The following is a 9018-nucleotide window of genomic DNA, read 5'->3' on the forward strand; positions in this document are numbered from 1 at the left end:
GTTGGCCTTCTGGAAAGTATGTTCATTTACTGTATATGTACTCAATACTTGGTAGGGGCTCCTTTTGCTTTAATTACTGCCTCAATTTGGCGTGGCATGGAGGTGATCAGTTTGTGGCACTGCTGAGGTGGTATGGAAGCCCAGGTTTCTTTGACAGTGGCCTTCAGCTCATCTGCATTTTTTGGTCTCTTGTTTCTCATTTTCCTCTTGACAATACCCCATAGATTCTCTATGGGGTTCAGGTCTGGTGAGTTTGCTGGCCAGTCAAGCACACCAACACCATGGTCATTTAACCAACTTTTGGTGCTTTTGGCAGTGTGGGCAGGTGCCAAATCCTGCTGGAAAATGAAATCAGCATCTTTAAAAAGCTGGTCAGCAGAAGGAAGCATGAAGTGCTCCAAAATTTCTTGGTAAACGGGTGCAGTGACTTTGGTTTTCAAAAAACACAATGGACCAACACCAGCAGATGACATTGCACCCCAAATCATCACAGACTGTGGAAATGTAACACTGGACTTCAAGCAACTTGGGCTATGAGCTTCTCCACCCTTCCTCCAGACTCTAGGACCTTGGTTTCCAAATGAAATACAAAACTTGCTCTCATCTGAAAAGAGGACTTTGGACCACTGGGCAACAGTCCAGTTCTTCTTCTCCTTAGCCCAGGTAAGACGCCTCTGACGTTGTCTGTGGTTCAGGAGTGGCTTAACAAGAGGAATACGACAACTGTAGCCAAATTCCTTGACATGTCTGTGTGTGGTGGCTCTTGATGCCTTGACCCCAGCCTCAGTCCATTCCTTGTGAAGTTCACCCAAATTCTTGAATCGATTTTGCTTGACAATCATAAGGCTGCGGTTCTCTCGGTTGGTTGTGCATCTTTTTCTTCCAAACTTTTTCCTTCCACTCAACTTTCTGTTAACATGCTTGGATACAGCACTCTGTGAACAGCCAGCTTCTTTGGCAATGAATGTTTGTGGCTTACCCTCCTTGTAAAGGGTGTCAGTGATTGTCTTCTGGACAACTGTCAGATCAGCAGTCTTCCCCATGATTGTGTAGCCTAGTGAACCAAACTGAGAGACCATTTTGAAGGCTCAGGAAACCTTTGCAGGTGTTTTGAGTTGATTAGCTGATTGGCATGTCACCATATTCTAATTTGTTGAGATAGTGAATTGGTGGGTTTTTGTTAAATGTGAGCCAAAATCATCACAATTAAAAGAACCAAAGACTTAAACTATTTCAGTCTGTGTGCATTGAATTTATTTAATACACGAGTTTCACAATTTGAGTTGAATTACTGAAATAAATGAACTTTTCCACGACATTCTAATTTATTGAGATGCACCTGTAGTATAACAGCACTGGGGCATTTCATTGTCTGTATCACATTTAGGCCACATCCACACTAATTTTGAAACCTCAGTTTTCAGTTTCCTAATGTCATTGTTTTCCAAAGTATTTGTTTATGGAAAGTTTTTCAGAATTCTAGAGTGGAAGAGGGGCATAAATATAGTAAAATCCATGTATTTTCCACCGAAAACATGTTAGTGTGAACATGGAACATGTCTGTGTTTTCTCTCAATCCGGGTTAGCCTGGATTGGAGCTGGAGCAGATTACAGAACACTTCGAGTGGTGAGGGGAAATTGCTGTCGCTCCATTCCTCTCACATTACTGTTTCGGTCTGTGCGCTGCTTGGCGATATGTAAAGCTTGATGCTTTGATTTCTTTTGGAGCTATTTTCGATGACAGAGTGAAAAATATGTGTTGTTGACAAATAAGGTTTTCAGTGGTGATAAAATAAGAAATCTTTTACAAATCTAGTTTAAAATGTGTCAGGTTCGAAGAAATGTAATCTTTGGGCCCTATTTTAAGAGCGCTAAGCACAGCGCTGTGCAACACATCATATGCACAAAGTCAGTGGGCATGGCCATGATGTTTTGGTATTTTCTGCAAGCATGCTTGAAGTTTAGGCACGAGTGGGTGTGGCAAAATGTTGCACGCAAAGCGCTAATGGGCTGGATTAAATACAATTTAATTCTGAGGTTCTTTTCTCCGATTATTGCCCAGCCTGCGTCCTATTATATACTCTATTTCCTGTCAAGCACCTGCGATATAAACAAAGACAGTACATTCATGAGAAGTTGGTAGTGTAAATGGGCTGTATGCAATGAATTACAATAACAGAAATATGGAGTTATGTTCTTTTTTGCAATAACTGCATCCTTGAATGTCAGTCAAATTTCTACGACAGTGACATACTCCTTTTTATGCATGGAAAATGCGATTCTTGTCATGACTTGGATGTAGGCTCCAGTAAATTACAGTGAATGTAAGTAGTAGTATAATAGTTTAACACAAACCTCATACATACCTCATACATTTTTGTTTTATTAAAATGGCTACAACAGTGATTGTCAGGGGACATAATTTGATATTCCACAATATTTTTAGTTTGGACATGAACTTTATTACCACCTGCTGGTGCAATCTCCAAACTGCAAAGTGGGAACTGGACTTTGCTCTTTATAAAGACATGGTTTTAAAACATCTTAGCACAGTTACCTATTTCTCAGGACAATACATGAGATTGTACACAATTGTAAATTTTTTTTTTTTTTTTTTAGGTCCAAAAATATATAAAAATGTTAATGCATTTTTGAGTCAAGAACATCAAGAAGTTTTCTTAAGGTTATTCCATATGACCTGAACAAAATGTGCCTTTTCATTAAAAACAAATTTTTTCTTCTTTTTCTTGAGGGTCTAAAAAGGGTCGTATTTCTATCTTTATTTTTATGTATTTTATTTTTTTTTTTTCACATAACAACAAAATGGCAACTACATGGTGGTTACACGGCCTAACTTTGGTTTGATGGACAAAAGTTTTTCAAATATTAATATATTAATACATTTGTGTATATAATTAATATTTTAAATCTAAATTGTTTCACTGGTTATTTTTTAAGAAAAATTATAAAAGGTTATTCTGCACTACTCATGCCAACATTTCTTTTTTCTAAAACATTACAGCTTTTAATAAGACTTGATGTTTATAGAACTATTGTATAATGCAAAGGGGAAAAATGTATATTCAACAACACAAATAAATATATAACATCCTGTTTTACAATGTTAACATCTTACCCCGTAAGGTCCTCTGGGACCTACGTTGATGTACTAGGACGCCTATAAGCAAGGCTCCAAAAACAATTACAGCTGCCAGGACAGACAAACTGGTAATTGCTGCCACCCTCCAGGAATCTGAAGGCTCTATGGGTGGGCCTTAAAAACACAGGACACTGTTACTGGAAGACCTCCAGCTTTTTACTCCAACTTTTACAGCAAGAATCTGACCACTCCTCTGTACATAAGCTCTGACCTGTTAACTTTACTTAGACTTATGAACATCTATTTCTGTTGTATAGTATGTTAAAGTAATTTTGCTTAATGTTCAAAGTGTAGCCTATATTGTTTATTCAAATCAATTATCGTCTTATATTTCACTGCACAAATGAGCTCGTTTGACTGAAAATACTCACATGTGTCACATGATGGGGTTTTTGGGTACTGTTTACATGAAGAACAAGGTACACATTCATCAACATCTCCATTCCAAAATTCAAATTTTGTACAGAGGGCTGAACCTGAAACGAATGTGCACAAAAAAGGTGTCAAATAGCTGCTATACAGTGTAACAGGCAAAACTAACAAAAACAATCTCTCAGTACACATTTCCTGATACCTTAGAGATGGGGTGAGTAAGGAGGTTTGCCTATGCTTGAAATGTCATGTTTTGCATCTGAACAAGTAGATCCAAGGGCCTTCTATACTGCACCTCTATTTCACATGAAATGAAATGGGGAAATTCCGTTGAAGTGATGTGGTGGTGCTCTCGTGGGGAAATGGTATTACTCATGCTTTGAGTGCGTAAGCAAGGCTAAGTGAGCTGACAGCCAGACTATGATGCAGCCCCTGAGTGCATGCAAAGTGTCCCATTGTGAGTACTGAAGACATGGAAAAGTGACTTCAACCGAATTGAATGGTTTGGTGAGAAAGAGAGTTTTGCCATCTGTGAATGCTTCCAGGGCTGAAGGTTGTCTTTTGTGTGCCTGTAATTAGGGGACGTACAGTTACGAAAACGTGACAGGTACCACAAAGGTGTTTCACAAAAGCCTACAGATGATAAACATCTGCAAGCTAATCTCAGCTGCAGCAGAATATGACGTAACTTCGAGAACATCGGTTAATTCTCATGAAGATGTACAACCTCATGAGCAACTTCCTCTTGAAGGGTGAACTTATAGTAAATGCACTAATTGTGTCATATAAAGATCACTGCTATCAAATGTGAATGATTGGCCAGAGAAGTTACAAGCTTTCAATAAGTCATAAGACTGAGGAAGATAAACAGTATTAAAATGAGGGAAAATGTATATTGAATGTGAAATCCTGTTGACAGCTTTGTTGACACATTGTGAGGTGTAATTGGTCAATGTAAATGTGCACCAGTAATATCTGCTCAAAAAGAGATACATCAAAGCGTCTCGACCAACTATACAGACTGCATTAAAAAGCAGGGACTAAAAACGGTTCAATTACGAAAACTGAAAATGAAAGAAATGTTTTGCAGAACGTAACCAAAAATGGGAACGAAATCCCTTTCAATTGCTCCGGTGTGAAAACTTTATTTTTAAATGCTGTTAACCAGTTAATTTCTTTCTTATATTTTTTTCCATGAAACCAAATACCAAAGGGTTTATCACAGGAATGTTTTGGAATTGCACCACTTCCAGTTGCCCCCCAAAAAATAAGGCTTCTCTATTTTTAGTAGAATATAATCATGTGCTTTGATCCTGAAATCGCTGCATGCATCACAAATTACTTTGTTTAATTACACGTTGTGAATGTAGCCTTCCGTAACACGCTGAAGACCTTTTTGACAACTACATATAATCAAAGTCCCTTTCAAAGTCAGTCCACACGGCGGCCATCTTTGGAACGCTCCTGGGCAGCTATTTTCTATAGATACAAGTGGCATAAAAGTACAGCTCCTATCAACTTGAATGGTGAAAGACTGAAATCTTTAAAATTGTTGGTCAACAATACGATCAAAGAACATTTTTCAAATCAGCTGTTAAATCTGACAACAATGGTATCATAAACTGTGCTTCTTTAGCTCAGATCACACACACACAAAAAAAAGCACTTATTCAGGCCGGTCCAGCTAATGTGCATGCTTGAGTTGATTAGCAGGTGTTGTCTGTATCTAAAAAGTGATTGGCTCTTTTACCTGTAAGGCGGGACTTTCTTTTCTACATCCGCCATATTAGGCATTCCAATTTCTGCCATTCATTTTAATACAAGTGGTCCTAAACAGCCTTTGTTATCTATAATTACTACATAGACATGCAGTTACTCCAGGTACAAGGAAAAATTTTAGAGGTAAAAGTACACTTCTCAGTTTACACTTATAGAAATGGTAGCCAAATGGTCTGCTCATGGACATTTCTGCAAACAAGGGTGAAATAGAGATGTACTGAGATCACAGTCCTGCTCTATCACTACAGTGCCTTTGAGTAATAACAAAATAGGTTTAAGGCCTTGATTATTTCATCATGCACACACAAACATGCTTAAAATTATAAGTAAACATCAGCTTAAATTTCAGCCCCCCTGTGTTGATGGTCTAAGCATGCTTAGGTGTGCATGATGACACAAGGTTGTATAGGGTAAGATTGGGGCAGAAGGTTGTTTCTTGTGTCATTATTATTCAATTTAATAATTATTAATTTTTATGGGGTTATTTTTAAATACTTCCATGCATTAGATTTACATTTCAAACATCTTCTCTATTCCTTATAACATAGGCTAATTGAGTGGAATTCAATCTATATTCATAGTATTGCTATTATGACATGCCTTGAAAATATGGGTAACTTTATATGTATATATTCATAGGTCTGCACAGTATATAATTCATAGAATAAGTTTACCTTTCAGATGAATCTATGACTGGGATTCTGTTTTTTTATTTGCCTGTCATTGTTTAGTTATTCAATTATTCAACTAAATTGTGAAAATAAGCAATTACATAAAATATTTGATTTTATATTTTACTTTAAAGTTCAAAAATACATTACTAAGAATGATATAAGATATATTTGATATATTCTGTAAAAATCGGACGACACCCGGGCGCTTCTTGTCCCAGGTGGGGGGTCATCTTGCCCCAGTAGTGGGGTAAGATGGCCCCTTTTCATAATTTTTTATTTTGATCTATGACAAGAAGATTAGCAAATGTTTCTATTTATTACCCTTGATAATATGTTGGATGATGCATCTTCATCCTGTACATGCTAAAATTGTATCTATATATGTTACAATTTAGAAGTAAATGAACACTGTTCTTAAGGGGGGCGTCTACCCCATCTTACCCTACCTACTCTTCCTATTATGTCATTATAGTTACTTGATTGACCTGACATGCAGCTGTTTTCTGCATTGACATATTGCATACCTGAGTATAACAAGGGGTTGTGGACACTTTCTAAAACATTGCCTAATAGCCCTCTTGTTTTACAGTAGACAATGCAATTACACGTTTTCTTTGTTTTCAGGAATGTTTCATTAAGAGCAAACAATTGAAACGGTCCCTGCAATAACAACCACTTTGGCAAAGTAACAAAGGCACAACAAGCTGAACTGATGTTTGCTCATGGAAAGCTGAAGCCTCTTGTGCTGAAATGTTCTCAGCTGGGCACAATACATCCCATGGAGCGGGAGGGAGTGAAATAAGAGCATTGGAATGCGGAACCGGTGGGAACTGTATCTGGTAAAGGAAGCTATTACGAATGAGGCACTTCATCATTAACTCTGCTGTTTCCACGTCTCTCCGTGTTCGTACAAAGAGGACAAATGAGAAAGCACTTCTTTAAAACATAAAAGATGTTGCAACTTTTATGTTAAACTACGTCTAGAGACCAAACGAAACTCTAATACCTCACATTGCGAGCTTTATATTAAAGCATGAGGCACACAAAGATATGAAGTAAATCCGAATATTCTTACTTTTATCCGCGTTTATCCCATTCATAAGCGTGGCGACCACTAGAGTAATCCAACAGAGAGCACGCGAGATAGCATCGGGATCCATTGAGTTATATTTTAAAATCACACAACTATTTCAAAAGATTAAAAGCCACAATTGGGTTTCTAGTATGGCTAAAGCAGCGCGTGTGAATGACCCACCCCAAACTTTCAGCCTTGTTTTAATAGCGCCCACACCCACGCGCTGGATACAACTCCTCAATGAGTCATTTCCTATGTACTGTACTGAGATTCTGTGGTCGCGTCTCAAAACCTAGTAAGCTGCCTGTATAGATAGCGGCATCAAGGGCGCGTTTTCCGCACAAGTACGTTAAAAAGAGGTAGGATATTTGTACATAGTCACACATCATAACTAACATTGCCAGAGAAAATAATTTTACATACATTTAGTAAGTACTATAGGTTTGCCTGTTATTTATAAAATGTGAGAAATGTGGTTTACAGAGAGACAGTTTTTGTGTATACTGTATAATTAATAGCTGTACAATTAATACTCTGTGTCTGAGACCGTCAATCCTCGCATTTTATCACGTGGTTTGTTGAGGTGTTACCGCAGAGATGTAGGGCGTGTGGAGGCTCGCTATTCTCTGCAGCATCCATGCACAACTCACCACGTGCCCCACAGAGAGCAAGAACCACATTATAGTGACCATGAGGAGGTTAACCCAAGGTGACTCTACCCACCCTAGCAACAGGGCTAGTTGGTTGCTTAGGAAGCCTGACTGGAGTCACTCAGCACGCCCTGGATTCGAACTTGCCACGTGTGGTAGTCAGCATCTTTATTTGCTGAGCTACCCAGACCCCCTACAAGAAATACTTCTTTACAATTACATATATCATCTTTCAAATGAATTAGGCTATCACATCAAATACATGACGTGCATTGCGTGACTATAGAACACAACAGGCTGGTTCCGGAAGTAAAAATCCCATTCATTTTTTCCATTAATGAATTGATTTTCAACAACAAATTATAAACATTTAAGGACAGACCTACCATGAGCTCTGAGGTTGTTCATCGGTGGTATGCTTCCGTTGAAGCCATCAGTCCATGTTATTTCAACTTCACTGTTTAAAAATCGGATGGTCCAGCAGAGAAAGATCCACCAATCAGAGAACTGTGGCTGACAAAGCCCGTGAAATGAGCCCAGGAGCAACCGCCCACTCCCAGATGACGCACTGTAAATCTTGCAATCGAGTCGGTCTCTCTTCACCCTTTAACTATTTATAAATTTGTACATATCAGAATATTTTAAAATAAATTATTTTTTATACTTTTTCGTATATTTTTATACGATCACAAACTTTAATCAATAGTTTTCTTTATTTCCATGGTTTTTTATTCAATTACATAATTCACATTGCTTCCAGGGTTTGTAATGTTGCGATTCACCTCAGAGCTGGTGGGTTTGGTTCATGGCTTACAACTCTTTTATGGAGGATTTTATGAAAAGTCAATAGAAGAAATTAATGGGGAAAATACTTCTGGAACCCAGGCGGCAGAAAAAGTGGGCAGGCATCGTTGCGCTCTTTTCGTGTCCCAACATGATGCTGAGATAGGCAGCTCACGAGCTTTTGAGACGCGGCCGTAGAATCTCTGTATTCACAGCACGCCACAGCCGTCTACTACGAGGAAACCGACATTGGTGATAGACACGCACAACACAGCATATTTTGTGTTAACACTTTCGTTTTTACTCTCAAAGGCTACATTTACGCGAAAGAGTAACTAATAACCAAACTCTCCATTCACTGGAAATATAAGACATTATATTACTGGTCCTTCGTATTGACGTGAATATTTGATGTCAAACCTTACAGAAACCAAAAAAAAACTTAAAAGAATCAAAGTTTAAACTTAGTGTGTGAAAATTCGTACTTTTTTTGTAAGAGCAGAAAAGAAAGAGACCCCAGTCTCC

The 9018-nt window shown here is 38.1% G+C and overlaps 1 long non-coding RNA gene across 1 annotated transcript; it reads right to left on the reverse strand.

Annotated features, from left to right (window-relative positions):
* Window positions 1-3235: 3235 nt before the first annotated feature.
* LOC127427482 (uncharacterized) lies at window positions 3236-7195 on the reverse strand. The gene is made up of 4 exons (XR_007894946.1): window positions 7061-7195; window positions 3735-4101; window positions 3532-3636; window positions 3236-3274 (listed from the first exon to the last, which is right to left on the reverse strand). It is a non-coding gene; the product is annotated as an uncharacterized LOC127427482 (long non-coding RNA).
* Window positions 7196-9018: the final 1823 nt, after the last annotated feature.

This window comes from Myxocyprinus asiaticus, chromosome 36, assembly GCF_019703515.2.
Source record: "Myxocyprinus asiaticus isolate MX2 ecotype Aquarium Trade chromosome 36, UBuf_Myxa_2, whole genome shotgun sequence".
In the NCBI taxonomy this organism is placed as follows: Eukaryota; Metazoa; Chordata; class Actinopteri; order Cypriniformes; family Catostomidae; genus Myxocyprinus; species Myxocyprinus asiaticus.